The following is a 23,758-nucleotide window of genomic DNA, read 5'->3' as shown; positions in this document are numbered from 1 at the left end:
CTGGGTGCACAAGGAACAGGCCCAGGAGAAGTTCTCCTGGGCCTTTACGAAGGTGTTGGCAGAGTGGAGAGACTGAGGGAGGATGTTGAGAAATGCCTCAGCTGTTTTCTGATGTGTTTCCTGGAATCACAGAATCCCAGACTGGTTGGGGCTGGAAGAGACCTTAAAGCTCATCCAGTCCCACACCTTCCACTGTCCCAGGCTGCTCCAAACCCCAATGTCCAACCTGGCCTTGGGCACTGCCAGGGATCCAGGGGCAGCCACAGCTGCTCTGGGAATTCCATCCCAGCTCCTCCCCACCCTCACAGGGAACAATCCCTGCCCAAAGTCCCATCCATCCCTGCCCTCTGGCAGTGGGAAGCCATTCCCTTTGTTATGACACTCCAGGCTCTCTCAAATGGATTGAGGCGTCCATCACCCTCAGCTGTCCTGTGCTGACCTGGAGATGAGCTTTGATGCGAGGCCACAATCACCCTGTGGAAAATTAAACTACTGCAGCACCCCCGGGCAAAGGCACCGCAGGAACAAAACACTCTTTTGGCAACAAATATGCCCCAAAAATCCCCCGTAGAAAGGACGCCAAACTTGGGCAGGGATGGTTTAAATCTCTTCCCTGGAACCATGGATGGATCCCACCACAAACCCCCTCGGAGCAGAACAGAGAGGGAAGAGCCTCGGTGGAAGGCTCTGGGCTGGCAAAGGTGCCTGGTTAGAAGACGGCCACGCCACGGAGCCAGGTTCAAGGTATGGAAAAGAGGCAAGGATTTCAAACTTTGCTCATAGATATTCTTCAAGTGGTGTTTAATACCGCTCCTTTTGTTTGTTTTGACAATGGATCTTATCTTTTGGTAAGGGCTGTGTTCAGGACTATTATTACCCTCTATAAAAGCCTCACAGTCTTTCTTTCCACTTGTTCAGCACACTGGAGTGGCATAGCAAATTTAATCGAAGAACGCAGCTCCAGGGAGAGCCTTTGGAGACTCTCCCCTTTTTCATAATGCCGTTATCTCCCTTTCCTTGTGTTGGGGATGCATAAAAATCACAAAAAAGTCATTCTGAGTACATTCTTCCTGATAATTATTGTCAGACTCCGAGATAAGTACCCTACGTGATGTAATGTGTGTTAGACCCGGCTCTCTGAATGCAAATCCTGCAACACTTCTAGGCCCAGACAATGGGCGCCCTAAACACCAGGGCCTGGTATTTTGCCACAGACAAGAGAGAGCTTTGATTTTTTGTGTTTCGATAAGGCGCAATCTGGGTGCCTTTATCTCAGCTGTTATATTTAAAGATGACATTCTAGCCTTGCAGCCTCGCCTATTGTCTTGACCCTGATTATCTCCAAATGTTGTTGTTTAGTCAAACTCGCCGCTTTAATGAAAGGCCTGCTCCCAATTTAAGGAAAATTATTTAAATGCAGAGTATCCTATACACGGCGGTTTCCAAAAGAACTAGGCGGTTAATCAAAAGTTAATTGTATAATTCTCATGCAGATTAGGGCCTCTTGCAAATGAATCCCAGGTTGTGATTATTAAAAAAAGGGAAAGTGCCGGAGTAATGCACAAGGGTCTTCAGTCTGGTAAACAATCAGCTAAGGTTTAATTTGTGGTAAACAAAGTGCTGATACACCAGGGGTCTCCAAAGGAGACAAAAAGGTGAAAATAAATTAAAAAACAACATACAGATATGATCTTTTTGTTTTTAGGCATCTTTCAAAAACACAGGCTAAATGAACAAAAAAGTAATCCATTAATATTTACTGGCAGCATCCTGGCAACATGCAGATGAGAGCAGCCCCGTAATTACGCTGCAGCCCTTGGACAGGGATCCTGCTCGTGCAATGTCACTGCCACCACCTCCAATCGCCACCTCTGTGCTGCTCCCGTGGAAAATAAACGGCTCTAATGAGCACTTTGATTAATCACAAACTGCTGCTCCCTGTGCCAGCCAACAACCTTGGCAGAAAAGGGCACTGGTGGTAGGGTCAGAGCTTATCTCTGTGCTTTGGAGTTATCTGAGGGAAGGAATAGATCAGGAGTGATGTTTCCATGCCAAAAAAGTCATGGCTCAACTGAAAATATAATAAAGAGGAGGTGGAGTTCCTAGAGAACTCAGGCTGGATAACCAGCTCCAGGTTTTTAACCAACAGCCTCGAAAACTGAATTTTCTTACCTGGGTAACAACCCAAGGGGAAAAATATTTTTGCTGTCAAACTTTCAAAGGAAGTTCCTGACCCAAATTTTGGCCAGGATGGAAGATTAGCAGGGTTAAAGGCGGTTGGTTAAAGCTGACCCTTCAAACTGGGACCCAAAGTGAGAGCCTTGGACTGTCCTGGGATGTGAGTAGGACATCTCAGAGCTGGTGAAGAGGGGTGGTTCCAGGCAATATTTCAAACTTTTTCTATAGAAATGGTGAAAATGACAATGACTGGGTTGTTTTTAGTTGTAGCTGCTGGTGATGAGCAGCAGAATTGACACGAGCACAGCCAGTGGAAGGTCACTGTGACTGCAGAGCTCCCTGCTCCATGTGGGATGCAGGATTGGAAATTCCAGTCTGTCTGCCCAGGGAAAAAAAAACATTATCAGCTTATTTATTTCCTGATGACAACACGCTTGGTCCTGGATGAAACAAGCAAGCAAACAAAAAATCTTGAGAGCAAGACATCCTGGGATGTCGGTGCTTGGTAACTCACCTTCTTGCTTTTCTCCTTCTGAACGGAATCCAAGTTGTAATTTCCTTCTGCCATGAAAAGATTTCTCCTGTAAATTTAAATTAAGAAAAGGATCTTCAGCCAGGTATTCAAGGAAAACTTCATGGCTGGCCACACTTGGGCAGACAGAGCAGGGTTAGATGAGATTTGGGAAGGAATTGTTCTTTGGGAGGGTGGGGAGGAGCTGGGATGGAATTCCCAGAGCAGCTGTGGCTGCCCCTGGATCCCTGGCAGTGCCCAAGGCCAGGTTGGACATTGGGGCTTGGAGCAGCCTGGGACAGTGGGAGGTGTCCCTGCCATGGCAGGGGTGGCACTGGGTGGGAATTAAGGTCCCTTCCCACCCAAGCCATTCTAGGGTTCCATACATATACATGTAAATGCGTGTATTAAACAAAAAATAATTTAGGCTGCTCTACACAAAGCAGATTTTCAGGGGAGAAGCAAGTTTCCACTGTCAGATCCACAACGAGGATGCTGGCAAAACTGGCTCAAGCTGTCCTGGAATTTGGCTCAGTGTCTGAAGACATGAAATGTGGGAGAAGAGGTGGAAGCAGGGACCACCTGCAAGTCTCTGTCATTCTACACTGCCAGAAACTCCAGTTTCAAAAAGAAATGAACAGAAAACATCCCTAAATACTCTGAAATTAAATAAATTGTAATAATTTACCACTTCCTGGGATTTAACCATAACTGCTGTGATATTTTAAAGGGATTATTTGTGTAAAAGATGATCACTAAAGCATCCAAGTCTTACCTGGAGGTAAAGGGAATGCTATTTGAGATTAATCGGGAATTAAGAGTAATTCCTATGGAACACTCGTGTTTATTTGTCATTAATTTAAAAAAAAAAATTACTAAGAATGAGGAAATTTGTCTCTAAAGGGTAGTGGGTTTATTAATTTTCACTTTGTTATCATTCTCACTTAGAACAATTTGTTTCAAAGGAAAAGGAGGGAAAATGTTGCCTTAGAAATAAAAACCTAGGAGCTATTAATCGTGAATTATTATTATTATTATTATTATTACTACTATTACTATTTACAGGGGGTTTGCCTTGTGTTCCCAAGAGCAGAAACAAGAGAGTTTCCCTGAAAAAGCTGAAAACCTGGAGTGCTGAGAGCAGCTCCTGGGGCAGCAGCAGCAGCCCCGGGGTGGTGCCAGGGGGGAGTTTTAAATGATCAGGGAATATCATCCCATTTCTCCACTATTCATTGCTTCAGAACACGCCCAGGGTTTGGAATTTTTGTTCTTTTTAACACAGGACCCCCTGAGCGGCAGAGACCTTTCAGCTGCACTGCTCGGGGTGTAGGTGAGGGCAACGTTGACTTTTCCCAGGTTTCGATCAGCCCAAGGCAGATCCCGAATAAATCTTACATCAAGAGACAGGCTTTGGCAACAAAATTGTTCAGTAATATGCATTTTCGATCAAAACACAGGGGAGACTTTAAAAATTTACTGCGCATAAATAAAATATTTGATCGCTCCGATTCCTATTTTCCAAACCCTTGCAGACACTTCATACTAATATTGACATTAAACTTCGATGTTGACACAGGGATGAGAAAACAGAACGGCTGTAAATACTTGAACAGGATGCAGGAGGAAGTTTTGACAAAAACAGGGGTGTTTTGACAAAAACAGGGGTGTTTTTCCAAGAGGTTCTTGGGATGATTTCTCCTGTTGGGAGATACAAATAGGCCCAGTTGCACACCTGAGCAGGGGTTACAAGAGCCAGGTGGGCTTCCTCTATCATGGAATCATGGATTGGATTGGATTGGATTGAAGGGACCTTAAAGATCATTCCTGCCATGAGCAGGGACACCTCCCACTGTCCCAGGCTGCTCCAGCCCCAGTGTCCAACCTGGCCTTGGGCACTGCCAGGGATCCAGGGGCAGCCACAGGGAATTCCATCCCAGCTCCTCCCCACCCTGCCAGGGAACAATTCCTTCTCAAATCCCATCTAAATACCCACTGTCAGTTTAAAGCCATTCCCTGTGTCCTGTCCCTCCATCCCTTGTCCCCAGTCCCTCTCCAGCTCTCCTGGAGCCCCTTTAGGAACTGGAAGGAGCTCTGAGCCCTCCCTGGATCCTTCCCCAGCTCTCCCAGCCTGGCTCCAGAGCAGAGATGTTCCAGCCCTGGAGCAGATCCATGGCCTCCTCAGGTTGGCTCCAGCAGCTCCACAGCCCATTTTGGTGCCCTCTGAGCACCTCTGTGTGCTTTATAGCCCAGAGCAGCCTGGGAGAGCCTTGACAGGCACAAGGCAACAGAAAGCCTCACCTGGAGACCAACCTCAGGCCGCAGGAAATATTTGCAAAAACCCCTCAGAACCGGGGAGGCTCCCACCTTGCAGAGTCTTTGTGCTGCTCCGCTGCTTCCCAACTGGAGGTGAGACTGGAGAATCCTCCAAGGGCTCCCTGGGCACAGCCGTGACCTCAGTGCCAGCCCTGGGAGTTTTTCACTGAAAGAGGGATGAAGTACTGGAATGGCTTGCCCGGGAAGGTGGTGGAGTCACCATCCCTGGATGTGTTTAAAAAAAGACTGGATGCCATGGTCTCGAGGTATTAGAGATAGGTTGGATTCGATGATTGTGAAGGTCTCTTCCAACCTAAAAAATTCTGTGATTCTGTGGCCCGGGAGCACAGGGACATTGTCAGCCCGTGGGGATCCGTCCTCACCGCGCCCTCGCTCATCGCCAGAGCTGAGCCATCTCCTGGAAGCCACAATTCTCCACACAACACATCACCTGCCTGCTCAAGGCAACAAATAAAACCAGGGTCTCCACGGCGCCGCAAGAGCGTGACGGATTTTGAAGTTTCTCTGAAAAAAAATGGAACTGAAGAAGAGCACAGTTATTTCAGTTTAAGTCAAGGTCTAATTTTGCTGTGGAGGAAAAAGGAAATCACCAGAGCCCATGTCAAAAATAACATCTAATCTACGTTAAAAAACAGTAAAAGGTGCAGATAATTAGAGCCGGCTTGCCCAGGAATCGTTAGAGAAATCAATATCCAGCACCAGGGAAGTGTCTACAAAATACCAGATGGTCGCTAGTAAAGTCCAGAACACGAGAACTCAGATACCGCCTGTAAAGGGGGGAAAAATAGATGAGTGCGAATTTTCCTTGGGGGAAGACAAAACTGATCAAAATTAAACTGGGCAATTTCGTGATGAGCTTGTTTTGCTAATCAATATCTGAGCAGAAGGGCCGGGCTGGGGGGTGGGCACGTGCCCTGGCTGGCAGGGGTCCTGGTGGGAATGGCCAAGGCTCCGCTCCTGAGAATCACAGGCCAAGGGCTCCTCCTGCCTTCACGTGACTGCAGAGACCCGGTTCCGAGCTAAAGAGATGGAATTTAAGGCATGAATTCCTCCAAATTTGAGAGAGATGGAGGAAAGGAAGGAAAGGAATGGAAGGAAGGAAAGGAAAGAAGGAAAGGAACGGGAGGAAGGAAAGGAACGGGAGGAAGGAACGGAAAGGAACGGAACGGAAAGGAAAGGAAAGCATCACAGAATCCCTGAGGTTGGAAACCCCTCCAGGACCATCGAGTCCAATGTGCCCAATCCCCACCTTGTCCCCAGCCCAGAGCCCTGAGTGCCACATCCAGGTATTCCTTGGACACCCCCAAGGGTGATGACTCCAAACCTCCCTGGGCAGCCCCTGCCAAGGCTTGGCCACCCTTTCTGTGACAAAATTTCTCCTGCTGTCCCTCCTAGGCCAGGGCCACTAGTGTCCCTTGGTCATGTGCCATCACTGCACTCCTGGAACTCCCCAGCACAGCCCAGCTGAGAGAACAACTTCAGAATTCCATTCTCCTCCCAGTTTTCCAGGGTGAGACCCACTCCAGGGGGTTTTCTTGGAGCAGGATGGCCGGGACACCTTTGCCAGAGCACGTGGGCCTCTCTCTGATTTCCTCACTTGGTCATGGCTGAAACAACCGCTTTGAGTAGCTTTTAGGTTCAGTCTAGTGATACAAAATTATATACAAATATATTTTTAAAATATAAACTGGGGATCTTCCTCAGATTTTAAATTTCTAATCCCTCCAGTTTTAGTTATTTCAAGTGAAGCTCAGGAACGAAACAACTGCTTTGAGCAGCTTTTAGGTTCAGTCTAGTGATACAAAATTATATACAAGTATATTTTTAAAATATAAACTGAGGATCTTCCTCAGATTTTAAATTTCTAATCCCTCCAGTTTTAGTTATTTCAAGTGAAGCTCAGGAACTTTGTTCCCCAATTAACCATGGAGAATAAATTTAATTGGAGAACTCTTCTTCCTTCTACTGACAACTCATCGTTCATTTGGTGCTGGTTGGTATCCTACAACATCTCCCAGAAGAGTTGTCTTTTACCAGGCACGCAAAGTGGGGATTTGGCTTTTTTTCCAGCCTTTCTGATGGTTATGGAAGTGTGTCCATGTGGCCTCTATCTAATTAAACCTCCATTAAATAAGAGACTGCACCCACTACAAATGACAGAGTGCATCTCCCTGGATATTTAGTAATCCTCAGCAACTGCTGTGACTGTCACAGGCTTTTTTAAATGGACTTTTAAGGAAAGTCAAGGGATTTGGTGCGGCTCAGTCATTACAGACTTGTTTCTTTGGACCCCATGGAACTAGGACACGGAAATAAATGTGAGACTTGGAGCCTTGGGTTTGGACAGGGCAGTGAGGAGCTCCTCAGAGCTGGGGCTGCGGGAGGTGGCCAAAAGAAAGCTCAGAGGCCATGGCAACATTAGAAATCACAGCTCTGGCCTTAACAGATATTTTAGGGGAATTTTAAAATTTAAATTTGATCGAAATGTAACTGAAAATTAAATTGTAGGGGAATTTTAAAATGGAAGCAGATTTTTTGGCTCCGAAAAGAGGAGATCACATACAAACAGCATTAGTTTGGCAGGAATTTTTGGTTGGTTTTGTTTGTACCTGGATATCACTCTGAGGGGTCTGAACCAGCCAAAATTGCTGTTATTGCAACTAAGGAATAACTCTCTTACCTGGGAATTCAGAGCTGGACAGAGGGAGAAATGTCAAGCCCACTCCCAAAAAGAATTGGGCCAATTTATTTAGAAGTGAGATAATTTTCATGGTTTTATATTTCTGTCAGGTTTTAAGGCACTGAGGTCACCAACTGCACATTCCCCTACTCTTGGCTTAAGTGAAGAAAAGATGCAGAGGCATTAATTAAGTAATTTATCTTCCTGCATGAATCAGTCAGAGAAACAGTCCAGGGCTGCACTCGTGAATGTCAGGACTGTAGAGATCCAGGTCAGACAGCAAATTTAAACTGAAATTATAAAGCATGAAAGGATAAATATCTTGAAGAAAAGCTTGGTTTGTGCTGTATTTTATCTCTCCCATCTATCGGACACCAGATCAGAATTTCTGCTATTGCAACAAAACTTGAAATACTTCAAAGCTGATCCTAAATGAATGTGGCTGTGCAGCTTCAATACAGCACAACAGCCTTCAGAGGGGTCGTGTTTCATCTTTAATTCATTTAAAATCCAGCGGCTGCATGACATCACTCTGACATTCCCTAAGATAGAGGCAAGCAGCTGATGTCACACACATTCCAAGGAAATATGTCAAAATATATTAGCTCATATTTTTATCTGGACAGCTATCAAATGAAGTCAACAGAAAACAAAAACCAGAAAGCTCTGCTGAAAGCAAACATTTCCATTTTCACTGTCTCAAAAGGGACAGAACAAATTATTTATAACACTGCAGTTCTTACACTCAGGCAAGACCTTTCTCTCCAGATTTTAGGAAGAAGAAAACAAGGAGAACATTAAAAGCCAGCTTATTTTAGAGCCTGCGCTCGTTCCAGTTCCACAGGTGCACAAACCAGCACTCCCAGAAGACTGTGATTCATAATTCCGCCTGGAAATGGGCTAAGTACCCCTTGTGTAAGCGTGTAAATTGTGAGAGCTTGGGAAAAAACACCAGATTCCTTTTTTTTGGTGGTTGTTTTCCCAGAGCCAGGCACTGTTTCCATCCCTCTTTTCCCAGTCCCACTGGGAACCACGCGCACAAACAGTGGCACACCTCAGATCTGCATTTCACCAAGGGGCAGAGGGCGATGCCTTTGCGAGGCTGGAGAGACTCGCTGGGAAGCGTTTGATCCCCTGTCACACAGCTTAGTGAAGCTGGAAATAACAAATTCCACTTCTTTTCATGCTGTTGCCAGGTTTGTCTGTGGTGGGGCGTCCCTGCAGCCCTCCTTGGCCGCTCTGTGATCTCAGAAATGCTCCGCAGGCTCGGCCTTGATAAGCAGCGCCTGAATTAAGCTCTGACTTACAGAAATACCCTTTGCTCCCAGGAATTCGGGCTGTTGGGAATTCCCCTTGGAAATTCCCTTTTCTTACCTGAATAACCCAAATGGAGCATTATTTTTATCCTCAAATTTTCCCAGAAGTTCACCTGAAGCGTGGCTGGGATGGAAGATTATGAGGACTGAAATCAACTCTCCAACAACCCTGTAAAAAAAAACTCCTATAGCAAAAATTCCTGGCTGGATTTTTGGGTGGGAAATGGTTAAAAAAAAGTTTGAAGTGTTTTTCGGGGCTGCCCCAATAAAGCTTTCGGGATTTGATGCAGTTTGTGGGCAAAACCTCAGGTGGAACTGCAGAGTTCTGCTGGGGATACGAATAAGATCTGAAAGGATGGATGAATCAGAAGAATTTATCAGCATTTTAGAGACACCAATCCAGCCTAAAATTCCTGTTTTAGGAACAGATTCCCTGATCTTTCACTGCCCCCAGAGTGAAAGTGTCCTGATATATATGAGATAATAGTTAATAAAATATCTATCTATATTTTATATATATATATACAATTTATCAAATATAAAATCTTTGACATTAATAAAATATAAAATACCTATTTTAATAAATACAAACATAAATATATAATACAAAACTTTGTTATATGAAATAATATATAATGTTTAATAATAGTCATATAATATATAGATGAAATAAGATTTTGGTGATTTCTCCATAATCCACTGCTACAAAATCTGCTTAGATGTGGTACTCAGGAACTGAAAAGGTTTTAAGTTCATATAGTTGTATCTAATTATAAAGGTAAAACCCTTGATCAGCGCTTTATCTTCCACATTGGGTAATACAAAGACTTTCTAAATTTTAAAGTCTAATTCTCATTTAGCTCAATGTGTTCATTTTTTAATTGAACCTGCTCTTTGAAACACAAACCAAACCAGTTTTTAAAAATTTACACTTGGTACAGACACTCATAGACGACAAATGTTTACAGAAACTGAGCTTACAGATCAAGTAAATTGATCAAAAATTAAGTTCTGGCCACGGAAAGTGCCACAGTTCATTTTTGTTTTGAGCAAGCACCTAATGCACCTCTCTGGAGAAAGGGACTCCAGCCCTTTGTGTCACCTTTAATCCGAGGTGCCACTCAAGTTTGTGAGCCATTTCCATTAAACTCATCACATTTTTGACAAAATATAGCAACTCCCTGTGCACAGCAGCCACTTTTCAATATTGTGATGATCTAAATTTGTTGTTGTTGCTTTTGAATAGCAAAGAACTCAGAGTTTGCAACAGTGACAACGTTCAGTTGTGGTGGTGCTGGAGGGTTGATCCTGGCTGGTGCCACCAAAGCCACTCCATCATTCCCTTCCTCAGCTGGGCTGAGGGGAGAGAAAACATAACCAAAAATCTCAAGGGTCAAGATAAGGACAGGGAGAGATCACTCACCCCTCACCCTCACGGGCAAAACAGCTCCGACCTGGGGAAATTAATTTAATTTATCACCAATCAAATCAGAGCAGGATAATGAGAAACACAAACCAACTCTTCAAACACCGTCCCCTCCCACCCCTCTCTTCCCCCTGGCTCGATTTCCCTCCCCCTTTTCTCTCCCTGCCCGTTCCCAGAGGCACAGGGGGATGGGGAATGGGGCTGTGGTCACTTCATCACCCTCACGGCCTTCCCCTGCTCCATGGGTTCTGCAGAGCTGCTCCTCTTCCCCACCCTCGATCCCCTGTCCGGCTGAGGTCTTTTTTAACCCTTTTTTAACCCTTTCCTAACCCTGTTATCCCCGAGCTGCTGCCACCACCTCAGCCAGCAGTGGGGCTCCATCCTGGAGCTGTTTAGCAAGGTGCTGCTGGGTTTTAAAGGTGGGAAACACCTGAGCAGAGGAGAATTTTATCAGGAAAAAAAAAAAAAAAATCCTGTTCTCCTTTGTCCCTTGTGCTGGAGGAAGTCCTTGTCCTGTACATAATTAGGGGCCTCGAGCTGGAATTGGCTCTGTGGGAAATGGGGAAAACTTCCAGCAGCGTTCTCCCAGAAATCTGGGAGAAATCTTTCTCCCCACTACCAAAATCTTGTCAGGCAAACCCGAAACAGTTGTAGGGAATAAATTCTTCTGAAATGAATAAGCCACTGGATTAATTTCTCCTCCGCTTGAGGAAAGCTAAGGAAGGGAGCCCGACCACGTGGATATCCCATTGGCTTTCTCTTCTTTCTCTCTCCTGAAGGATCCCTGGAAAAACTTCAAGCTGAGCACCTCAAAATGGGGTTCAGGGTGTAACATCTGCCTGCAGTGCTGGAGAGTTGGAGGGTGCTGAGTTGATTGTATGAGAAATTTGTCCCTTTTGGAGTCAGCGCTTCCTGTCCCGAGCAGGGTCATCCAATTGAGGTGGCCCCAAGTCCTTGGGAGCCTCCAGAAGTGCTGGAGTTCGTAAGAAACAGAAAGAAGACACAAAACAATGCCTAAGACAAGGTCTTGGCCTGGAGCTGATTCTCCCTGGAGGAAATCCATTGGCATTTGCAGCGGGAAGCGAGGAGCCAAAGTTTCAGCTTGGGCAACGCTTCCAGCAGAGAGGACGGAGAAACCCCTCTGAAGAACACACACCCAGCGGGGAGTCCTGGAGATCCAGCCCTGGGGGTTTGCTGGGGAATTGGATACATCAAATCCACATCCTGGCAGCAAGGTGGCAAATTTTGCTGAGTTCTCAGCTTTTTCTCTTTGGGGCCTGCTTCTTCAGCTCCTAAAAAATCTTTTTTACTTTTAGTGTTTCCCACAGAGATCCAGCACCAGGGATTTGCACAGATCAAACCCACATCCTGGCAGCAAGGTGGCAAATTTGCTGCCTCCCTTTCTGCTCGTGGCCGTGGTGTCCCAGGGAAAGCAGCCAAGGAGCTGCAGGGAGATCAGGCTGTGGGAATTCTCCTGGGAATATTTCCTGAACAACCCAAGTTACCAAACCTACACAGAACTTCTGCATTTCCAGTTGTGCCCTGTGACACTCACAGCTGGCAGGAAACATTCATTATTTTCTTCCAAGGACGTTTTACCTGAAAGAAATGACAGAGAAAATGGAAAAAAAAAAAAAGTTCCTGTTTTGTGCAGGCTGATGCCAGTGAGACCAGGACTCGGGTAGAACAGAAAGCAGCTGCAACTTGGCTGGTTTTGATCTGTTTGGGTTTCATCCATGAGACAATGCCTGGGACAACCAAGGGCTTCTTGGCCAAAAGGGAAAGGTGAGAGACTCAAAGAAAAATCAGATCCTACAATTTTGTAAGAACATCAAAATCCTATAACAAATACGCCATTCACATTTAACTGCTTCAGCTGTTCTGATGACAAATACATTCATTGAAACAAAAAAACCTGTATCCATATAATTCACAGCAAACTCTTGAAATCCTCCATCCCATTACACTATTAAAAAAAAAAAAATATTTATACCTGTGCATGGAACAGATCTTTTTTACCTGACATGAGTAAGTCTTCCATAATTAATTGTGGGAGGAAGTTTTTTTCCTGTGCCGTCGATACAAATCCCAAGTTCAAGCACAGGCATTTTAAATAAATGCTCCTTAAAAGCACGGGTGAAACGAGGCCTATTAAAAAATAAATTATGACAATGATTATTAAAGGTGTGATTCTATTTCTGCCCAGACTGAGCACCTGAGTGCTGGGTGTCTCCTGACACCAAATCCATGTGAAGCCAAGTGGGAAATGCCAGGAGAAAACAGGAATAAAGCCTAAAAAAGTGATCATGGAAAAATATTCTTGTGCGGCTTTTCTGCCACTGCGCTGATTCCTCCAGCAAACCAAAAACCTTGTGTGAGTTTTGGGATTCACTTTTAAATCAGTAACTTTATTACTTCTCTTACACTTCGTGGGGGTTTTGGGGTTTAATGAGTTGGGTTTACTCGTAATTTATAGCAGGAAAGTTTTTCTGTGTGTCTCTTTTTAATTTTTTTTTTTTTTTTTAAACAATTAAAATGCTAATGGGCATTTACTAAATCAGGATCAGGTGATCCAGAGCCTCTGCTGATGCCAGAAAATAACCTGGAGCAGGAGAAGGATGAGCCCTGAAAAGCAAAGACTACTACAGATATTTATTTAAAAGTACCACTGAAATCTAAGGTTAAATTTTCTTTTCAAGACTTTCCACTAGAACAAAAATAAGCCCTAATTTTATTTTTTTTTTCCACTTTTCATTTATAATTTCAGTTATTTTCCCAGGTCAATATTCACTTACCTGCCTTAACATGACTTTTTGTCCACTCTGAAAAAGCATTGGAGCAAACCACTCAAAACAAGCAATGCCTCTGTAGAAAATTAAAATAAAATAGAATAGAATGAAGTAAAGCGAAACGCAAAAAAAAGTAAAATAAAATGAGATAAAATGAGATAAGATAAAATAAAATAAGATAAAACAAAATAGAATGGGACAGAACAGAATAGAATAGGATGAAATAGAATAGAATAAAATAAAAGAGAATAAAATAGAATAGAATAAAATAGAATAAAATAAAATAGAATAAAATAGAATAAAATAGAATAAAATAAAATAGAATAAAATAGAATAAAATAGAATAAAATAAAATAAAATAAAATAAAATAAAATAAAATAAAATAAAATAAAATAAAATAAAATAAAATAGACATCTTTTCATTCTGGGCAACCGGTTAAAAACAAACTTTGCAGTGGGCAATGAGAGTGTGAAGCATCTTGCCTTTTTCCACCACAAACTTTTTCTCTGAGCAGTAAAGCCCTTAATTATGTGCAGGACAAGGAGTTCCTCCAGCACAAGGGACAAACGAAGACAGGAATGTTTTTCCTGATAAAATGTTTTTCCTGATCAGGCGTTTTCCACCTCTACAACCCAGCAGCGCCTCGGTAAATAGCAAGAAATCGATTTTCATCCCTCAGCAATCACCTGCCTTGCTGCCAGAGTTCCATGACAGATTTGCATCTGCATATTTTGAGCGGGGACTATTAAAAACCAACTTTTTATTTTATTTTATTTTTTTGCCTTCTCCAGTTTCTCCTGCTAATTGTCACAGCTGAGGAATTACCCAGACCCGGGAAGGTTTTTCCGTGCTGCTTTGCCAGCGCGTTCCAGCCCTACCCTCCCGCATCCCTGCAATTCCAGCCCTCGCCCTCTCCTGAGCAGCCGCGCTAAATTGGGTAGTGCTTTTGGAAGTGAACAAATTGGGACTAGGAAAAGACCCCAAGCTCATTTTCAATTTTGTTCTGAGCGCCTGTTTGAACTGGAGTAGTTAGGAAAGCAATAAATAGGCCAGGGCCATGGGGGAACAGCTCTTGATGTACATTTGGGTCAGGGGCTACCACTAGGATTTCCTGAGGAAGCCAGACGATATTCCATTAAAAAAAAATAAAGTAAAATACCAACCGCAAAAAAAAAAGTTTTGTGTGGAGCATTTTTGGTAAGTCATGAACACGACAGCAACAATTAGCACTGCAAAACAGAGCTGGATGAGATTTAGAACCAAGTTTATTTTACCCTGTAATTTATACGTTGTAAATTTACCTCCCCAAATGTGTCGGCTTGCGATTTAAAATAGGCATTCCACACACTTATGATTAATTAATTTGCAAAGATATTAATTGAAGCACTCTGTGCACTTGAACTTATTTTTTAGTGAATTCTCCAGTTTAGCAATATTAGATGTATTAACTTTACAATAATGTAAATAATATAATATAAGGCTTATTAAGAATAGGTCAATAATAAAACCCAGAATTTCAGTCTTTATTATTTTTATACAGGTCCTTAAACTGCAGTCACTGTTCTATTACCCAAGTTTATGAGAGTTGGATAAATAAACAAAATAACAAATCTCTCTGTTCTTTTTTAGTTCTTCTGTCCTGTCCTTTAGATGATTAACACAGAACACGCAGACTGAAATCTGGGGTTTTAAATGGCAATTACTCACAATTTGGATTTTGGTGGGCTTTTAATGAAGTTTGCTCTGCTTTGCTCATACATGGGCTGTAAATTTATATAAAAAATGAGTAAGGCTTAAGAAAGAGGAGAGATTTAGATGGGATTTGGGCAGGAATTGTTCCCTGGAGGGTGTTGAGGCCCTGGCACAGGGTGCCCAGAGCAGCTGTGGCTGCCCCTGGATCCCTGGCAGTGCCCAAGGCCAGGTTGGACACTGGGGCTGGAGCAGCCTGGGACAGTGGGAGGTGTCCCTGCCATGGCAGGGGTGGCTCTGGGTGGGATTTGAGCTCCCTTCCAACCCAAACCTGGGATTTTATGAAGAAATCCTTCCTGTCCTTGGACTGGAAGCTGCCCAAGTTTACCTGCAAACCAATTCCCTGGCATCGAGGCACGCTGGGGACTGTTCAGCCCACGGGGTACCAATTGCGTGGATCTGCTCCCACAGAAATTTCCATGCTAAATTTTAACGGAAGATATTAAAAAAATATTTTTAAAAAATAATCACCTTGGTGCCATCAGCTGCGATGCCTGGAGCATCCAGAGCAAGACTCAAAGTTCCCCTTTCTATGAATAACGAAGGGCTGCTCTCAGCACATCCAGGTTCCTCTGCAGGACGACACGCTCCGTGGATTGTACCAAAGAGCAGGTGTGGAGCTTTGACCCAGGGATCCAGCAAAGCTGCTCCATCACTCCCTGAGCTGGACAGGAGGACAGAGGGAAGGGACAGACAGAGCTGACAGCCATGGTCAGCTGCTCAGAGAGACGTGGCCACTTGGTCACTTCTTCACCCTTTGCTCCTTCTCCTCAGGGGTTGGATTTCCTCCCTGCTCCCATGGGAGCCAGCTCTCCATGAACCTCCCCAAAGTGAGTCCTGTCATTTATTTCTGCAGATAGATTATATTGTTTTTATTTTAGAGGGGTTCCTTTGCTTCTTTTTAAAGGAATTTTAATGAGAATTCATAATTAGTGGAGCACCTTTCTGATCATCCCTGCCCTGCCGTTTGGAACAACCAAGCCACACTTTGGTATTCTTGGAAATAAATTAATGATTGATTTGTTTTACATAAACAACAATCAATTGTCGTTCATTTTAATTTTTTTTTTTTCATTCCTCCACCGCTGGGCACTTTATCATCACTCTGGAGTGAAAGTAAATATTAAAATAGTTCTCATGAAATGAATCATTCAAAGAAGTGACAGAAAAATAAAAAAAAAACCCCAAAATATCTACCTTTGTTGTTATGAAGACAAAGGTCCTTCTCTTTCAAGGCTTGTCTTTAAAAAAGGAAAAACTTGGCAGGGCAGGGCCTGCCAATATCTGCTTCGATATTAATTAGAATTAATAGATCAGACCTGTATGAAATATTGTTTGCTGGTTAGAGCAGGAACACTTTGGGAGATCACACCTTTGAATAATTAAGGATGCAAGGGCAAAGATTAAGGTTTTTAAGTAGTTCTACACAGTTCTAATAATAAGTGACCAAAAGTTTGAGTAATGCAGTCTTGGCTAACTGTTATTACAGTGGTTTTCTGTGACTGAGGTCACGTCAGAATTCCAATAAATTTGATTATTTTGGATATATTAATCACTGCCCAGAGAGCCTACACATAAATACTGCACGACTGGTTGCCCACTGTACCTCTTAATGAATTAAATCTCATTATTTCCCAAAATAATTTCTAGTAAAGGCTACTCAGCCGCCACAAAACTCATTTATTTTGCATAGAATCGTTAAAGTTGGAAAAGACCTTAAAGATCATCAAGTCCTACCATCAACACCTTGAAATAGTTCCTGAATAAAAGACTGATTTACACTGAAAAAGACTTTTCTGTCTTCATTCCCTAAGGCAAACTTGTTTCCTCTCCCCTCCCTGCCTCTCACAAGGGAATTGGTCCTTGGAAAACAGAAAAAAAAAACCACTTGGAAAAAAGATTTTACTTTCAGAGAAAGTTCTTAACTTGTACTCAAACGACTTCTCTTTATTCCATCCGCATCGTCCCCCTGCTCTGTGTTTATGGACAGGTACGAGAGCGAGGAAACGGCAATAAAATCCCAACAAATGTGGGGTTTTGGGGGCTGGAATGTAGCAGGGACACGGGGATGGGAGGCACGGACACTGGGAAGGTGAACAAAGCAATCCCAGGCTCTGCTTTTCACCCAGCAGCAGCGTTTAACCCCGGGCTTGAAAAGGAGGATGCTCACAAATACTGTGAAGTCATGTATTCAATTTTGCTCAACTACTGGTGTGAAATTTTAATAATTAAAAAAAAAAAAAAAAAAAAAAAAAAAAAAAAAAAAAGCTAGAGAGCTCATTAAAAAAACAAAATAGTCAAGCCAAAAAAAAAAAAAAAAAAAAACCGAAAAAAAAAAAATAAAAAAAACTTTGGTCGTCTCTCATCAGTGAAAACTGATTTAGTTATGCAAATTACTGCTATGAATATTAAACCACTGATGAAAGGTTTTTAATGAAGGGATCTTTTGTTTTGGAAATGCAAGGGTATATGCTTTAATTTCTTGCTAATTTACTGTTCTTTGATAATGTTCGCATTTTCCCCAAAGTGACTCCACTGATGGGTTTAATACTGTGAATAGAACTACAGGCCAACAATACTGGTTTTGACAAGCCTTCCCCTGTGTAACTATAGATCATGATTTGCAGCCCCTTATGCACAATTCTATTAGGGTGAATTTTGTCTACAGGGCTTTCCATGAAATGAATTCTCATTTTAATGTTAGCCTCCTGCAGTTTTTAATTTTTAATCTGTAATATGAAATTGCAAATTTTACAAACATCATTTGAAAAAGCCACTAGGACAGAACCGAATGCCAAAGTTTACATATTGCCTAATTAGACTGTTATGAGAAGCAGCTTATCAATGTCAAGCCAAAGATCATCAAAAAATCCAATTACTAATTTGAAAAACACATATATTTATAGGTTCATTTTGTTTAATTTGCATCCGATTAGCTTAATAATTGTTTAAAAATTGTATTAAGGTTGATAATTTGGCTCCAGCTCGCAACACACCTGGGCTGCCCAAGTGGGTACCCCACCAAAAATAAAGCTCCGTGGTGATCTTTTCCAGCAGAAAGCACAGAGAGCTCATTACTCAAATGACAAGGCAATTTTAAATAGGAAAAGTTATTAAATCCACTCACAGGCTGCTCTTTTTTCAGCTGTTACTGGTCAGGACCGCTCAGAGGATTCACCTCGTTTTACAGCGCTGGCTGTTGAGTCCTATCTCACCAGCCAAGGCCTGCTCCAAGATCCTAACAGGGAATTTGGACTTTTAAAAGTTGGAATTAAAGTGGAGAATGATGGGCGAGGTGAAGGGGTCGTTTCTCTTTAGGGTCAGTTTTAGCGCAATCAGCGTGGACATTTCTCATCACAGCGAGGGACAGGTCTGTGAAATTGGTCTTGTGGCTGAACTCAAAGGTCTTTTCCAACCTAAATGATTCTAAAATTCCACGAATTCCATCAAATGGGTGCCACATCCAACACCACTTAAAAATTTTGACTCCTTGAAACGTTCATCACTCCCGCTCCTACCTGACGTGGTGCTGGTGAGGGCAGCGGTGTCCTGAGGAAACACGGGAGCTTTCCAAGAGGGACCTGCTGTGCCTGGGGACAGAACTCATCCCATGGACCAGCACAGCCACGGACAGAGGCTGGGAGAGCTACGGCCAAGCTGGGAAGGGTGGAGTAGGACGGTGGTGTCCGTGTTTCTGCTCACTCAGAAGCCACCTCCGCCAGGGAGCTCCCCAGCCGAACTCCGCCTGGGATTCTTCATTAAAACAGGAGCGGGGCTGAGCCGGGCCAGCCCTTGCCTCAGGATCAAGGCTTTCCCTTTAGTTAATGGGAAGCAGGAGGCTCCTCCAGTGGGGAACGGGAGCGCCAAGCCGAGCTGGAGCGCCCTGGAGGAACGGCCGCGTCTCCGCCGACTCCGCGGGGTCTTGGGAGGAACTCTCCAGACGATCAAATCAGCGCCTCTGCTCCCTAATTGGCACGAGGTGCACCAACTAATGCACGCTGGAAGAGGAGGAAAATGAGCTGGTGCTAATTGGTGGGCTTGACTTGGCTGGGATTAATCACACACTCGAACGGGAGGGCTACAAAGCGATGCCCGCACCCCAAAAGGCACCGCAGCGCTGATTTGCATATGCACAATGAGCTGGATTTTGGTAAATTGACAGGATTTGGCTTTGAAATAGAAAAGCTGGTGGGTTTTCATCTGGCCCAGCCCATAAAAGTCTCAGCTTTAGTTTTAAACTTCGTTTCAGGCTTTGACTGAAGAGCTGCTCTCGGTGGGTTCAATTAAAATGGATTTGGCCCTTCACATGCCCCGTGGATGATTTCTGATCTGCCCGACCCTCCTGGAGGGGTTTCTCATTTCCCTTCATTCAAAAATAGGTCATTGAGAGTTCTATGAACACATGCAAAATATTAATTACAAAGTTCACCAGCACAGTTTTGGTCAGCTGGTGGGATGTCCTCCCTCAAAGAAAAACAAGGATTTATGGCAGTGAGTTCTTGGGAGATTTACAGGGTAAATGCTCGCAGGTGGTTGAGAAGAGCCTGGTCTAACCTAATTTACTGCTCTAATTAGCTGATTTAAAAAAATCTGTTTGACCTTCTTGAGGGCAGTGAAGGCTGCACCTTTCCCTGGTATTCACAAACTGCAATTTAAATCAGCTGCAGAACTGAAAACATCAGATCCAGAAGGAGATGCAGCTCCCTCTGGAAGGAGCAGAGGAGAAAATAGGGAGTTCTTTCCTGTGCCAGACAGTAGCCACTAAGATTTCCTTCCATTCTTCCATCAAGCAGCCTGGAATACTCTCTTAATTGCACAAAATCCCGGTTTTCATTCCACCATGCCAGCACTTTTATCTTGTCCTAGAAAATGTGATCCTCTCACTGAAGGAAATGATGTCAAGGAAATTAAAAAGCTAAATATTAAATTTAAAAAATTCTACAATACTTTCATATTAACATAATTTATAATAACATTTCTATTAAAAAGCTAAATATTAACAATTAAATTCATTTTTGAAATAAAATTCTACTTAGAAATAAATTTAGAAATTAACTTCTGCTTTTCAGATGGCTGCAAAGGTGTGCAGTCCTTTAATTTCCTACCACAAATAGCAAAAAATGGTATTTTTTTGGAAATCACAAGTTTTTTGCTTAATGAAAGAGTGGCAATTTATTGCTAAGAAGTTTCTCTTCTGGTGGAACATGAAAACAACTCCAATTCAACAAATTATTGCATCTGTCCAAATTTAAACTTGAGTTAAACTGGATTAAACTCCTCTTTCTAGTGCTGAATTTGACTTAGTGCAGATCTCTTCTGGAGCTGGGAAATTTGTGTTGAAGGATTTGTATCAGCAGATTTTAAACTGCTAAAGTCAAAATAGGGATTTTTAATTGCTAAATGAACACTGAGGAGAGAAACTTCTCTCACACAGGTTTTGATTTGAATATCCATCCAATTTTAGGATGGAAAACAAGCCACGGGGAACCTTCTGGCAAGAGTTTTGCATCTTAATATATTAAGTTCTAAAACGCAGTAACTTCATTCAACTAATTCTAATAGCAGCACTAAAAGCAGCACTAAAAACAGTGATTTTTTTTTTTATTTTTTTATTTTTATTTTTTTTTTAATTTTTTTTTTGCCAGTGTTTCTTCCCTAATATACACAGACACAAGAATATTTGCCTCAAAGTGCTTTGATTTCTTCTGGCTTTGGCTAAAAAATATTTCCTGGGCAAGGTGATCCTGAATGATGCTGCTCAAAATCAGCAGTGGGTGGATATTGAAGCTCCTCTTTCGTGGCTTTATGGTATCCCACCCTTGATACCAAATCCTGACTGCTTCTGGTTAAAACTGATATTTTCAGTGACACACAGTAGAAAATTTCACTCTTTCTGCCATCTGTCCTGTAAAAGTGGTTGTCAAACATCACTTTGGGGTTACAGGGGTGTATTTTATCCATGCACAATCCTGCATTCTTCTGGAATTTAAAAAGCCCTTCTGGAGGGAAAAAAAAAAAATCATCTGGAGAATTTGCTTAAATTCATTAAAATAAAAAAGAGAAATTTAGTGTTAATGTCCCTTGCTTGTCACAGCTGACAAGTCCTGACCTGCCTGCCACTCACAGAACCATAAAAGCATCAATGTCTGTCCTGAGCACCACCAGAAGTTCCCAGATGATCCCACACCCCTGACATTTAAACTCCAGGTGGGTTTTCATTACCTTTTTTAGTACTACAGATGGAAACTTTACTTCATGAGTTGTTCCTCAAGTTTCGTTTATCCACACATTCCTCAAAAGCCTCTGGTTGCAAGCCGGAGAATATTCACTAATTATGACTTTTGGAGTGCCAGGGAACCTCACATGGAATTTTTAAAACGGGTGGGAGTTCCCACCTGTCTCCTGGAATTTTTTTTTTTTTTTTTTTGGTGACCTCCTCTGAGTATCAGCCATAAATTATCTTCTAAAGGAACAAGGAAGGAAGCTGGAGTGGGAATCTATGGAGACAACATCCTCAAAGATCATCAATTACCTGCTAACTGTTAATCTCTGAGAACTGCCTCCACCAGAGCCCAGCCTTTGGGAAATTACAGGATTTCCCAAAATTCTGGGGGTGTTCACAGCTGCCTCCGAGGTTAACAACTCTTCTCCCAAAAGAGCACCACACCTCTGGGTCAAGGCAGGGGAGGAATGCCACGGAAAGAGACAAATTAAAAGGTGTAAAAATTCAAACCAATGCAAGTTTTCTTTCCATATTTCACGTAATTAAGCAGCTTGTCTTGCTGTCAAGGAACTCTTTCAAGGCAAGAACTCGCAGAAGTGTGGAAAGAAATTGGATATGAAAGAGACTGTCAGGGACAGGCAGAGCTGTGGCACTGATGGCAATGCAGGGCTGAAATATTAAAATCCGGTTTTGTTGTCAGGAAGTTTTGAAGGTTTCGAAACTCTCTGTGACAATCAAGTTGATTTTTCAACCTTATTTACGTAGTGGAAAAAGAAAGTCCATCTATTTTTAATAAGCGTGGAGATGAAATTTAGAGGATGGACGGAGGTTCCCACAGGGAACGGTGGGATCGGTGACAATTGACAGCACAGCAGTGACAATGCCATCAAAAGGACGTTCAAACCAACACCTCGGGAAAAATAATGCTCCTGCTTAAATAATAAATCCTCTGCAGGGACTGAAAAGCCATGAGGATGTGGCACTTTGGGGACATGGGACAGTGGTGGCCTTGGAAGTGCTGGGGTTGGACTTGATGGTCTTGGAGGGTTTTTCCAACTTAAATGAGGCTGTGAGATTAAATATCATCAACAGGGATCTCTCTGTATTTAAATAAGATTTAAAATGCTTATTCTTCTTTACCACTCCCTCAAAATCTCTGGAGGGATTATCTTTAAATAAATTTGTAAATATAACAACATATAGCTATATCTGTACCCAGCAAGTTGCAAATGCAAACAATCATGGATAACTAAGAGAAAGCTCTGCTTCCTGATTTTTTTTTGTCCTATTCCTTTACTTCTTAAGAAAATCACCTGCCCAGATTAAAAAAATCAAAAAGATTGACAATGCAGAAAGTTTGCAATGAAGTTTTCCTACCATTTCCTTTTTTTAAGTTATTTTTTTTATTTCTTCTTTAAATTTGTGTTGCAACGAAGATGTAACCCTACAGAAATTACAGAGGAGATAATTTGGAAATTTTCCTAGAGGGAAGAGATTTGTTTCTTTTGCTGGCCCCTCAGGTAAAAGATTTGCCTCAGCTCTGCCTCAGAATGATCTAGCTTGAGGTAGGTTTGCAGTTTCAAATTTTCTGAGTGGAAATGGAGCTGCCCATAAAAATCCATCTTTATCAAATTTGAACCAACAGGAATTCACCTTCAGTATCACTTCTACAGGAGAGCACAGAATAAATCTCCTCTGGAAATGCTCTGGGCGGCTGCAGTGTCCCCACAACCAAATCCAGGTTTATGTACAATAAAATGCATCAGCCACATCCCTTAAACTCCTGCTGTTTTCCCTGGCAGGCTGTAGAACGTTCCCAAAAATGACAACATCACTTTGAGACTTCCACAAAGGAAGCTTTACTTTGGGAACTCCCGTCCTACCTTGTCCATCTCTTCAAGAAACAGATCTGGACTTCCACAGGTCTTCACAGGACGTGTTCCTGGCACTACAAAAACTGGGATCTAACTCTGGGGATCTCTGCAGTTCCTACAAAAGCAATGGGATACATTCCTTAGGGAGAGATCTGCCCACCTTGAAGAAGACTGTCACCAGGATTCCTTCTCAGTCCTGAGACCAGCTCCAGTGAGGCACCTGGGAAAGTGGGAATGAGAGAAGGAGACAATTCCTGATAGTTTTGGCTGGATGGGGGGAAGCCTCAGCTCTGGAGGAGAATTGAGGCATTTACTCTGAGCTGAGCTGGATTTGGACTAGGATCAAACCCAAAAGTGACAGATCAGAGTGACTGGAGAAAAAAACCCAAGCAATTTCTTAGAACCAGAAAAATATTCCTGTGGATCCCTGAATTTCCCAACCATGGCACTGGCATTGCTTTCACAGAGACAGTTTTGATTCTAGGGGAGATGGTAAAATTTTGCTTTCCTCTGAGATTTCAGGGTAAAACTTTTAGGAATGTCACAGTTGGGAAACAGAGATTAAAAAAACACAAAAAACCCAAACCAAAACACCCCCCACCATAATATATATTCCACTTCTCACATCAGCCATGTGAAGTTCAAGGGAAAGCACCAGATTCTGCACCTGGGATGG

The sequence above is a fragment of the Hirundo rustica genome, chromosome 8 (assembly GCF_015227805.2).
Source record: "Hirundo rustica isolate bHirRus1 chromosome 8, bHirRus1.pri.v3, whole genome shotgun sequence".
In the NCBI taxonomy this organism is placed as follows: Eukaryota; Metazoa; Chordata; class Aves; order Passeriformes; family Hirundinidae; genus Hirundo; species Hirundo rustica.
This window is presented reverse-complemented; position numbering follows the sequence as displayed.